Source organism: Aethina tumida, chromosome 1 (assembly GCF_024364675.1).
Source record: "Aethina tumida isolate Nest 87 chromosome 1, icAetTumi1.1, whole genome shotgun sequence".
Lineage (NCBI taxonomy): Eukaryota > Metazoa > Arthropoda > Insecta > Coleoptera > Nitidulidae > Aethina > Aethina tumida.
The window spans coordinates 22,621,932-22,635,260 of record NC_065435.1 but is presented as its reverse complement, the minus strand read 5'-3'; positions in this window follow the sequence as shown (position 1 = coordinate 22,635,260).

The following is a 13,329-nucleotide window of genomic DNA, read 5'->3' as shown; positions in this document are numbered from 1 at the left end:
AAATTTAAATACTAAATTTTCAAAATTTAATTATTAAACCTTTAAATTTTAAAAATTTAAAAATTTAAATATTCAATTTTAAAAATTTAATTATTAAAACTTTAAATTTAAAAATTTAAATACTAAATTTTAAAAATTTAATTATTAAAACTTTAAATTTTAAAATTTAAAAATTTAAATTTTAAAATTTAAAAATTTAAATTTTAAAATTTAAAACTTTAAATTTTAATATTTAAAAATTTAAATTTAAAAATTTAAATACTAACTTTTAAAAATTTAGTTATTAAAACTTTAAATTTAAAAATTTAAATACTAAATTTTAGAAATTTAATTATTAAAACTTTAAATTTTAAAATTTAAAAATTCAAATACTAAATTTTAAAAATTTAATTATTAAAACTTTAAATTTTAAAATTTAAAAATTAAAATACTAACTTTTAAAAATTTAATTATTAAAACTTTAAATTTTAAAATTTAAATATTTAAATACTAAATTCTAAAAATTTAATTATTAAAGCTTTAAATTTTAAAATTTATAAATTTAAATACTAAATTCTAAAAATTTAATTATAAAGCTTTAAATTTTAAAATTTATAAATTTAAATACTAAATTTTAAAAATTTAATTATTAAAACTTTAAAATTGAAACTTTAAAAATTTAAATCCTATGTTTTAAAAATTTAATTATTAAAACTTTAAATTTTAATATTTAAAAATTTATATACTAAATTTTAAAAGTTTAATTATTAAAACTTTAAATTTTAAAATTTAAATACTAAATTTTAAAAATTTAATTATTAAAGCTTAAAATTTTAAAATTTATAAATTTAAATACTAACTTTTAAAAATTTAGTTATTAAAACTTTAAATTTTAAAATTGAAAAATTTAAATACTAAATTTTATAAATTTAATTATCAAAACTTTAAATTTAAAAATTTAAATACTAAATTTTAAAAATTTAATTATTAAAACTTTAAATTTTAAAATTTAAAAATTTAAATTTTAAAATTTAAAAATTTAAATTTTAAAATTTAAAACTTTAAATTTTAATATTTAAAAATTTAAATTTAAAAATTTAAATACTAACTTTTAAAAATTTAATTATTAAAACTTTAAATTTTGAAATTTAAAAATTTAAATTTTAAAATTTAAAAATTTAAATTTTAAAATTTAAAAATTTAAATTTTAAAATTTAAAAATTTAAATTTTAATATTTAAAAATTTAAATTTAAAAATTTAAATGCTAACTTTTAAAAATTTAATTATTAAAACATTAAATTTTGAAATTTAAAAATTTAAATACTAAATTCTAAAAATTTAATTATTAAAGCTTTAAATTTTAAAATTTATAAATTTAAATACTAAATTCTAAAAATTTAATTATTAAAGCTTTAAATTTTAAAATTTATAAATTTAAATACTAAATTTTAAAAATTTAATTATTAAAACTTTAAAATTGAAACTTTAAAAATTTAAATACTATATTTTAAAAATTTTATTATTAAAACTTTAAATTTTAATATTTAAAAATTTATATACTAAACTTTAAAAGTTTAATTATTAAATCTTTAAATTTTAAAATTTAAATATTTAAATACTAAATTTTAAAAATTTAATTATTAAAGCTTAAAATTTTAAAATTTATAAATTTAAATACTAACTTTTAAAAATTTAATTATTAAAATTTTAAATTTTAAAATTGAAAAATTTAAATACTAAATTTTAAAAATTTAATTATTAAAATTTTAAATTTTTAAATTTAAAAATTTAAATACTAAATTTTAAAAATTTAATTATTAAACCTTTAAATTTTAAAAATTTAAAAATTTAAATATTCAATTTTAAAAATTTAATTATTAAAACTTTAAATTTAAAAATTTAAATATTAAATTTTAAAAATTTAATTATTAAAACTTTAAATTTTAAAATTTAAAAATTTAAATTTTAAAATTTAAAAATTTAAATTTTAAAATTTAAAAATTTAAATTTTAAAATTTAAAACTTTAAATTTTAATATTTAAAAATTTAAATTTAAAAATTTAAATACTAACTTTTAAAAATTTAATTATTAAAACTTTAAATTTAAAAATTTAAATACTAAATTTTAGAAATTTAATTATTAAAACTTTAAATTTTAAAATTTAAAAATTCAAATACTAAATTTTAAAAATTTAATTATTAAAACATTAAATTTAAAAATTTAAATACTAAATTTTAAAAATTTAATTATTAAAACTTTAAATTTTAAAATTTAAAAATTTAAATTTTAAAATTTGTAAATTTAAATACTATATTTTAAAAATTTTATTATTAAAACTTTAAATTTTAATATTTAAAAATTTATATACTAAATTTTAAAAGTTTAATTATTAAAACTTTAAATTTTAAAATTTAAATATTTTAATACTAAATTTTAAAAATTTAATTATTAAAGCTTAAAATTTTAAAATTTATAAATTTAAATACAAACTTTTAAAAATTTAATTATTAAAATTTTAAATTTTAAAATTGAAAAATTTAAATACTAAACTTTAAAAATTTAATTATTAAAATTTTAAATTTTTAAATTTAAAAATTTAAATACTAAATTTTAAAAATTTAATTATTAAAACTTTAAATTTAAAAATTTAAATACTAAATTTTAGAAATTTAATTATTAAAACTTTAAATTTTAAAATTTTAAAAATTTAAATACTAAATTTTAGAAATTTAATTATTAAAACTTTAAATTTTAAAATTTAAAAATTTAAATTTTAAAATTTGTAAATTTAAATACTATATTTTAAAAATTTTATTATTAAAACTTTAAATTTTATTATCTAAAAATTTATATACTAAATTTTAAAAGTTTAATTATTAAAACTTTAAATTTTAAAATTTAAATATTTAAATACTAAATTTTAAAAATTTAATTATTAAAGCTTAAAATTTTCAAATTTATAAATTTAAATACAAACTTTTAAAAATTTAATTATTAAAATTTTAAATTTTAAAATTGAAAAATTTAAATACTAAATTATAAAAATTTAATTATTAAAATTTTAAATTTTTAAATTTAAAAATTTAAATACTAAATTTTAAAAATTTAATTATTAAAACGTTAAATTTAAAAATTTAAATACTAAATTTTAGAAATTTAATTATTAAAACTTTAAATTTAAAAATTTAAAAATTTAAATACTAACTTTTTAAAATTTAATTATTAAAGCTTTAAATTTTAAAAATTTAAAAATTTAAATATTCAATTTTAAAAATTTAATTATTAAAACTTTAAATTTAAAAATTTAAATACTAAATTTTAAAAATATAATTATTAAAACTTTAAATTTTAAAATTTAAAAATTTAAATTTTAAAATTTAAAAATTTAAATTTTAAAATTTAAAACTTTAAATTTTAATATTTAAAAATTTAAGTTTAAAAATTTAAATTTTAACTTTTAAACATTTAATTATTAAAACTTTAAATTTAAAAATTTAAATACTAAATTTTAGAAATTTAATTATTAAAACTTTAAATTTTAAAATTTAAAAATTTAAATACTAAATTTTAGAAATTTAATTATTAAAACTTTAAATTTTAAAATTTAAAAATTTAAATTTTAAAATTTGTAAATTTAAATACTAAATTTTAAAGATTTAAATATTAAAACTTTAAATTTTAAAATTTAAAAATTCAAATACTAAATTTTATAAATTTAATTATTAAAACTTTAAATTTTAAAATTTAAAAATTTAAATACTAACTTTTAAAAATTTAATTATTAAAACTTTAAATTTTAAAATTTAAATATTTAAATACTAAATTCTAAAAATTTAATTATTAAAGCTTTAAATTTTAAAATTTATAAATTTAAATACTAAATTCTAAAAATTTAATTATTAAAGCTTTAAATTTTAAAATTTATAAATTTAAATACTAAATTTTAAAAATTTAATTATTAAAACTTTAAAATTGAAACTTTAAAAATTTAAATACTATGTTTTAAAAATTTAATTATTAAAACTTTAAATTTTAATATTTAAAAATTTATATACTAAATTTTAAAAGTTTAATTATTAAAACTTTAAATTTTAAAATTTAAATATTTAAATACTTAATTTTAAAAATTTAATTATTAAAGCTTAAAATTTTAAAATTTATAAATATAAATACTAACTTTTAAAAATTTAGTTATTAAAACATTAAATTTTAAAATTGAAAAATTTAAATACTAAATTTTGAAAATTTAATTATTAAAACTATAAATTTAAAAATTTAAAAATTTAAATACTAAATTTTAAAAATTTAATTATTAAAACTTTAAATTTTAAAATTTAAAAATTTAAATTTTAAAATTTAAAAATTTAAATTTTAAAATTTAAAAATTTAAATTTTAAAATTTAAAACTTTAAATTTTAAAATTTAATTATTAAAACTTTAAAATTAAAACTTAAAAAATTTAAATACTATATTTTAAAAATTTATTTATTAAAATTTTAAATTTTAAAATTTAAATATTTAAATACTAAATTTTAAAAATTTAATTATTAAAACTTTAAATTTTAAAATTTAAATATTTAAATACTAAATTTTAAAAATTTAATTATTAAAGCTTAAAATTTTAAAATTTATAAATTTAAATACTAATTTTTAAAAATTTAATTATTAAAACTTCAAATTTTAAAATTTAAAAATTTAAATACTAAATTTTAAAGTTTAATTATTAAAACTTTAAATTTTAAAATTTAAATATTTAAATACTAAATTTTAAAAATTTAATAATTAAAGCTTAAAATTTTAAAATTTATAAATTTAAATACTAACTTTTAAAAATTTAATTATTAAAACTTTAAATTTTAAAATTGAAAAATTTAAATACTAAATTTTAAAAATTTAATTTCAAAACTTTAAATTTTAAAATTTAAAAATTTAAATACTAAATTTTAATAATTTAAAAATTTAAATACTCAATTTTAAAAATTTAATTATTAAAACTTTAAATTTAAAAATTTAAAAATTTGAATACTAAATTTTAAATATTTAATTATTAAAACTTTAAATTTTAAAATTTAAAAATTTAAATACTAAATTTTAAAAATTTAATTATTAAAACTTTAAATTATAAAATTTTAAATTTTAAATACTAAATTTTAAAAATTTAATTATTAAAACTTTAAATTTTAAAATTTAAAAATTTAAATTTTAAAATTTGTAAATTTAAATACTAAATTTTAAAAATTTAAATAATAAAACTTTAAATTTTAAAATTTAAAAATTCAAATACTAAATTTTAAAAATTTAATTATTATAACTTTAAACTTTAAAATTTAAAAATTTAAATACTAAATTTTAAAAATATAATTATTAAAACTTTAAATTTTAGAATTTAAAAATTTAAATTTTAAAATTTAAAAATTTAAATACTAAATTTTAAAAATTTAATTATTAAAAGTTTAAAATTAAAACTTAAAAAATTTAAATACTATATTTTAAAAATTTATTTATTAAAATTTTAAATTTTAAAATTTAAATATTTAAATACTAAATTTTAATAATTTAATTATTAAAACTTTAAATTTTAAAAATTTAAAAATTTAAATATTCAATTTTAAAAATTTAATTATTAAAACTTTAAAATTAAAACTTAAAAAATTTAAATACTATATTTTAAAAATTTATTTATTAAAATTTTAAATTTTAAAATTTAAAAAATTTAAATACTAAATTTTTAAAATTTAATTATTAAAGCTTTAAATTTTAAAAATTTAAAAATTTAAATATTCAATTTTAAAAATTTAATTATTAAAACTTTAAAATTAAAACTTAAAAAATTTAAATACTATATTTTAAAAATTTATTTATTAAAATTTTAAATTTTAAAATTTAAATATTTAAATACTAAATTTTAATAATTTAATTATTAAAACTTTAAATTTTAAAAATTTAAAAATTTAAATATTCAATTTTAAAAATTTAATTATTAAAACTTTAAAATTAAAACTTAAAAAATTTAAATACTATATTTTAAAAATTTATTTATTAAAATTTTAAATTTTAAAATTTAAAAATTTAAATACTAAATTTTTAAAATTTAATTATTAAAGCTTTAAATTTTAAAAATTTAAAAATTTAAATACTATATTTTAAAAATTTAATTATTAAAACCTTAAATTATAAAATTTTAAATTTTAAATACTAAATTTTAAAAATTTAATTATTAAAACTTTAAATTTTAAAATTTAAAAATTTAAATTTTAAAATTTGTAAATTTAAATACTAAATTTTAAAAATTTAATTTCAAAACTTTAAATTTTAAAATTTAAAAATTTAAATACTAAATTTTAATAATTTAAAAATTTAAATACTCAATTTTAAAAATTTAATTATTAAAACTTTAAATTTAAAAATTTAAAAATTTGAATACTAAATTTTAAATATTTAATTATTAAAACTTTAAATTTTAAAATTTAAAAATTTAAATACTAAATTTTAAAAATTTAATTATTAAAACTTTAAATTATAAAATTTTAAATTTTAAATAATAAATTTTAAAAATTTAATTATTAAAACTTTAAATTTTAAAATTTAAAAATTTAAATTTTAAAATTTGTAAATTTAAATACTAAATTTTAAAAATTTAAATAATAAAACTTTAAATTTTAAAATTTAAAAATTCAAATACTAAATTTTAAAAATTTAATTATTAAAACTTTAAACTTTAAAATTTAAAAATTTAAATACTAAATTTTAAAAATTTAATTATTAAAACTTTAAATTTTAGAATTTAAAAATTTAAATTTTAAAATTTAAAAATTTAAATACTAAATTTTAAAATTTAAAACTTTAAATTTAAAAATTTAAATATTTAAATACTAAATTCTAAAAATTTAATTATTAAAGCTTTAAATTTTAAAATTTATAAATTTAAATACTAAATTTTAAAAATTTAATTATTAAAACTTTAAAATTAAAACTTAAAAAATTTAAATACAATATTTTAAAAATTTATTTATCAAAATTTTAAATTTTAAAATTTAAATATTTAAATACTAAATTTTAAAAATTTAATTATTAAAACTTTAAATTCTAAAATTTAAATATTTAAATACTAAATTTTAAAAATTTAATTATTAAAGCTTAAAATTTTAAAATTTATAAATTTAAATACTAATTTTTAAAAATTTAATTATTAAAACTTCAAATTTTAAAATTTAAAAATTTAAATACTAAATTTTAAAGTTTAATTATTAAAACTTTAAATTTTAAAATTTAAATATTTAAATACTAAATTTTAAAAATTTAATTATTAAAGCTTAAAATTTTAAAATTTATAAATTTAAATACTAACTTTTAAAAATTTAATTATTAAAACTTTAAATTTTAAAATTGAAAAATTTAAATACTAAATTTTAAAAATTTAATTATTAAAACTTTAAATTTAAAAATTTAAAAATTTAAATACTAAATTTTTAAAATTTATTTATTAAAGCTTTAAATTTTAAAAATTTAAAAATTTAAATACTATATTTTAAAAATTTAATTATTAAAACTTTAAATTTTAAAATTTAAATATTTAAATACCAAATTTTAAAAATTTAATTATTAAAGCTTAAAATTTTAAAATTGAAAAATTTAAATACTAAATTTTAAAAATTTAATTATTAAAACTTTAAAATTAAAACTTAAAAAATTTAAATACTATATTTTAAAAATTTATTTATTAAAATTTTAAATTTTAAAATTTAAATATTTAAATACTAAATTTTAAAAATTTAATTATTAAAACTTTAAATTTTAAAAATTTAAAAATTTAAATATTCAATTTTAAAAATTTAATTATTAAAACTTTAAAATTAAAACTTAAAAAATTTAAATACTATATTTTAAAAATTTAAAAATTTAAATACTAAATTTTTAAAATTTAATTATTAAAGCTTTAAATTTTAAAAATTTAAAAATTTAAATATTCAATTTTAAAAATTTAATTATTAAAACTTTAAATTTAAAAATTTAAATACTAAATTTTAAAAATTTAATTATTAACACTTTAAATTTTAAAATTTAAAAATTTAAATTTTAAAATTTAAAAATTTAAATTTTAAAATTTAAAACTTTAAATTTTAATATTTAAAAATTTAAATTTAAAAATTTAAATACTAACTTTTAAAAATTTAATTATTAAAACTTTAAATTATAAAATTTTAAATTTTAAATACTAAATTTTAAAAATTTAATTATTAAAACTTTAAATTTTAAAATTTAAAAATTTAAATTTTAAAATTTGTAAATTTAAATACTAAATTTTAAAAATTTAAATATTAAAACTTTAAATTTTAAAATTTAAAAATTCAAATACTAAATTTTAAAAATTTAATTATTAAAACTTTAAATTTTAAAATTTAAAAATTTAAATTTTAAAATTTGTAAATTTAAATACTAAATTTTAAAAATTTAATTATTAAAACTTTAAACTTTAAAATTTAAAAATTTAAATACTAAATTTTAAAAATTTAATTATTAAAACTTTAAATTTTAGAATTTAAAAATTTAAATTTTAAAATTTAAAAATTTAAATACTAAATTTTAAAAATTTAATTACTAAACCTTTAAATTTTAAAAGTTAAAAATTTAAATACTAAATTTTAAAAATTTAATTATTAAAACTTTAAAATTAAAACTTAAAAAATTTAAATACTATATTTTAAAAATTTATTTATTAAAATTTTAAATTTTAAATACTAAATTTTAAAAATTTAATTATTAAAACTTCAAATTTTAAAATTTAAAAATTTAAATACTAAATTTTAAAGTTTCATTGTTAAAACTTTAAATTTTAAAATTTAAAAATTTAAATACTAAATTTTAAAAATTTAATTATTAAAACTTTAAATTTAAAAACTTAAAAATTTAAATACTAAATTTTAAAAATATAATTATTAAAACTTTAAATTTTAAAATTTAAAAATTTAAATACTAAATTTTAAAAATTTAATTATTAAAACTTTAAACTTTAAAATTTAAAAATTTAAATTTTAATATTTAAAAATTTAAATTTAAAAATTTAAATGCTAACTTTTAAATATTTAATTATTAAAACTTTAAATTTTGAAATTTAAAAATTTAAATTTTAAAATTTAAAAATTTAAATTTAAAAATTTAAAAATTTAAATTTTAAAATTTAAAAATTTAAATTTTAATATTTAAAAATTTAAATTTAAAAATTTAAATGCTAACTTTTAAAAATTTAATTATTAAAACTTTAAATTTTGAAATTTAAAAATTTAAATTTTAAAATTTAAAAATTTAAATTTTAATATAAAAAAATTTAAATTTAAAAATTTAAATGCTAACTTTTAAAAATTTAATTATTAAAACTTAAAATTTTAAAATTTAAATAATTTAAATTTTAAAATTTAAAAATTTAAATACTAAATTTTAAAAATTTAATTATTAAAACTTTTAATTTTAAAATTTAAATATTTAAATACTAAATTCTAAAAATTTAATTATTAAAGCCTTAAATTTAAAGTTTCATTATTAAAACTTTAGATTTAAAAATTTAAAAATTTAAAAATTTAAAAATTTAAATACTAAATATTAAAAATTTAATTATTAAAACATTAAATTTAAAAATTTAAATACTAAATTTTAAAAATATAATTATTAAAACTTTAAATGTTAAAATTTAAAAATTTAAATACTAAATTTTAGAAATTTAATTATTAAAACTTTAAATTATAAAATTTTAAATTTTAAATACTAAAGTTTAAAAATTTAATTATTAAAACTTTAAATTTTAAAATTTAAAAATTTAAATTTTAAAATTTGTAAATTTAAATACTAAATTTTAAAAATTTAAATATTAAAACTTTAAATTTTAAAATTTAAAAATTCAAATACTAAATTTTAAAAATTTAATTACTAAACCTTTAAATTTTAAAATTTAAAAATTTAAATACTAAATTTTAAAAATTTAATTATTAAAACTTTTAATTTTAAAATTTAAATATTTAAATACTAAATTCTAAAAATTTAATTATTAAAGCCTTAAATTTTAAAATTTATAAATTTAAATACTAAATTCTAAAAATTTAATTATTAAAGTTTTAAATTTTAAAATTTATAAATTTAAATACTAAATTTTAAAAATTTAATTATTAAAACTTTAAAATTGAAACTTTAAAAATTTAAATACTATATTTTAAAAATTTAATTATTAAAACTTTAAATTTTAATATTTAAAAATTTATATACTAAATTTTAAAAGTTTAATTATTAAAACTTTAAATTTTAAAATTTAGATATTTAAATACTAAATTTTAAAAATTTAATTATTAAAGATTAAAATTTTAAAATTTATAAATTAAAAGTTAGTATTTAAATTTATAAATTTTAAAATTTTAAGCTTTAATAATTAAATTTTTAAAATTTAGTATTTAAATTTTTAAATTTTAAAATTTAAATTTTAAAATTTAAAAATTTAAATACTAAATTTTAAAAATTTAATTATTAAAACTTTAAATTTTGAAATTTAAAAATTTAAATTTTAAAATTTAAAAAGTTAAATTTTAATATAAACAAATTTATTTTTAAAAATTTAAATGCTAACTTTTAAAAATTTAATTATTAAAACTTAAAATTTTAAAATTTAAATAATTTAAATTTTAAAATTTAAAAATTTAAATACCAAATTTTAAAAATTTAATTATTAAAACTTTAAATTTTAAAATTTAAAAATTTAAATTTTAAAATTTAAAAATTTAAATTTTAAAATTTAAAAATTTAAATTTTAATATTTAAATATTTAAATTTAAAAATTTATATGCTAACTTTTAAAAATTTAATTATTAAAACTTTAAATTTTGAAATTTAAAAATTTAAATTTTAAAATTGAAAAATTTAAAAACTAAATTTTAAAAATTTAATTATTAAAACTTTAAATTTAAAAATTTAAAAATTTAAAAATTTAAATACTAAATATTAAAAATTTAATTATTAAAACATTAAATTTAAAAATTTAAATACTAAATTTTAAAAATTTAATTATTAAAACTTTAAATTTTAAAATTTAAAAATTTAAATACTAAATTTTAGAAATTTAATTATTAAAACTTTAAATTATAAAATTTTAAATTTTAAATACTAAAGTTTAAAAATTTAATTATTAAAACTTTAAATTTTAAAATTTAAAAATTTAAATTTTAAAATTTGTAAATTTAAATACTAAATTTTAAAAATTTAAATATTAAAACTTTAAATTTTAAAATTTAAAAATTCAAATACTAAATTTTAAAAATTTAATTATTTAAACTTTAAATTTTAAAATTTAAAAATTTAAATACTAAATTTTAAAAATTTAATTATTAAAACTTTCAATTTTAAAATTTAAATATTTAAATACTAAATTCTAAAAATTTAATTATTAAAGCTTTAAATTTTAAAATTTATAAATTTAAATACTAAATTCTAAAAATTTAATTATTAAAGCTTTAAATTTTAAAATTTATAAATTTAAATACTAAATTTTAAAAATTTAATTATTAAAACTTTAAATTATAAAACTTTAAATTTTAAATACTAAATTTTAAAAATTTAATTATTAAAACTTTAAATTTTAAAATTTAAAAATTTAAATTTTAAAATTTGTAAATTTAAATACTAAATTTTAAAAATTTAAATATTAAAACTTTAAATTTTAAAATTTAAAAATTCAAATAATAAATTTTAAAAATTTAATTATTAAAACTTTAAATTTTAAAATTTGAAAATTTAAATTTTAAAATTTGTAAATTTAAATACTAAATTTTAAAAATTTAATTATTAAAACTTTAAACTTTAAAATTTAAAAATTTAAATACTAAATTTTAAAAATTTAATTATTAAAACTTTAAATTTTAGAATTTAAAAATTTAAATTTTAGAATTTAAAAATTTAAATTTTAAAATTTAAAAATTTAAATACTAAATTTTAAAAATTTAATTACCAAACCTTTAAATTTTAAAAGTTAAAAATTTAAATACTAAATTTTAAAAATTTAATTATTAAAACTTTAAAATTAAAACTTAAAAAATTTAAATACTATATTTTAAAAATTTATTTATTAAAATTTTAAATTTTAAAATTTAAATATTTAAATACTAAATTTTAAAAATTTAATTATTAAAACTTTAAATTTTGAAATTTCAATATTTAAATACTAAATTTTAAAAATTTAATTATTAAAGCTTAAAATTTTAAAATTTATAAATTTAAATACTAATTTTTAAAAATTTAATTATTAAAACTTCAAATTTTAAAATTTAAAAATTTAAATACTAAATTTTAAAGTTTAATTATTAAAACTTTAAATTTTAAAATTTAATAATTTAAATACTAAATTTTAGAAATTTAATTATTAAAACTTTAATTTATAAAATTTTAAATTTTAAATACTAAAGTTTAAAAATTTAATTATTAAAACTTTAAATTTTAAAATTTAAAAATTTAAATTTTAAAATTTGTAAATTTAAATACTAAATTTTAAAAATTTAAATATTAAAACTTTAAATTTTAAAATTTAAAAATTCAAATACTAAATTTTAAAAATTTAATTATTTAAACTTTAAATTTTAAAATTTAAAAATTTAAATACTAAATTTTAAAAATTTAATTATTAAAACTTTTAATTTTAAAATTTAAATATTTAAATACTAAATTCTAAAAATTTAATTATTAAAGCTTTAAATTTTAAAATTTATAAATTTAAATACTAAATTCTAAAAATTTAATTATTAAAGCTTTAAATTTTAAAATTTATAAATTTAAATACTAAATTTTAAAAATTTAATTATTAAAACTTTAAAATTGAAACTTTAAAAATTTAAATACTATATTTTAAAAATTTAATTACTAAAACTTTAAATTTTAATATTTAAAAATTTAAATACTAAATTTTAAAAATTTAATTATTAAAACTTTAACTTTCAAAATTTAAAAATTTAAATACTAAATTTTAAAAATTTAATTATTAAAACCTTAAATATTAAAATTTAAAAATTTAAATACTAAATTTTAAAAATTTAAATATTAAAACTTTAAATTTTAAAAATTTAAAAATATAAATACTCAATTTTAAAAATTTAATTATTAAAACTTCAAATTTAAAAATTTAAATACTAAATTTTAAAAATTTAATTATTAAAACTTTAACTTTTAAAATTTAAAAATTCAAATAATAAATTTTAAAAATTTAATTATTAAAACTTTAAATTTTAAAATTTGAAAATTTAAATTTTAAAATTTGTAAATTTAAATACTAAATTTTAAAAATTTAATTATTAAAACTTTAAACTTTAAAATTTAAAAATTT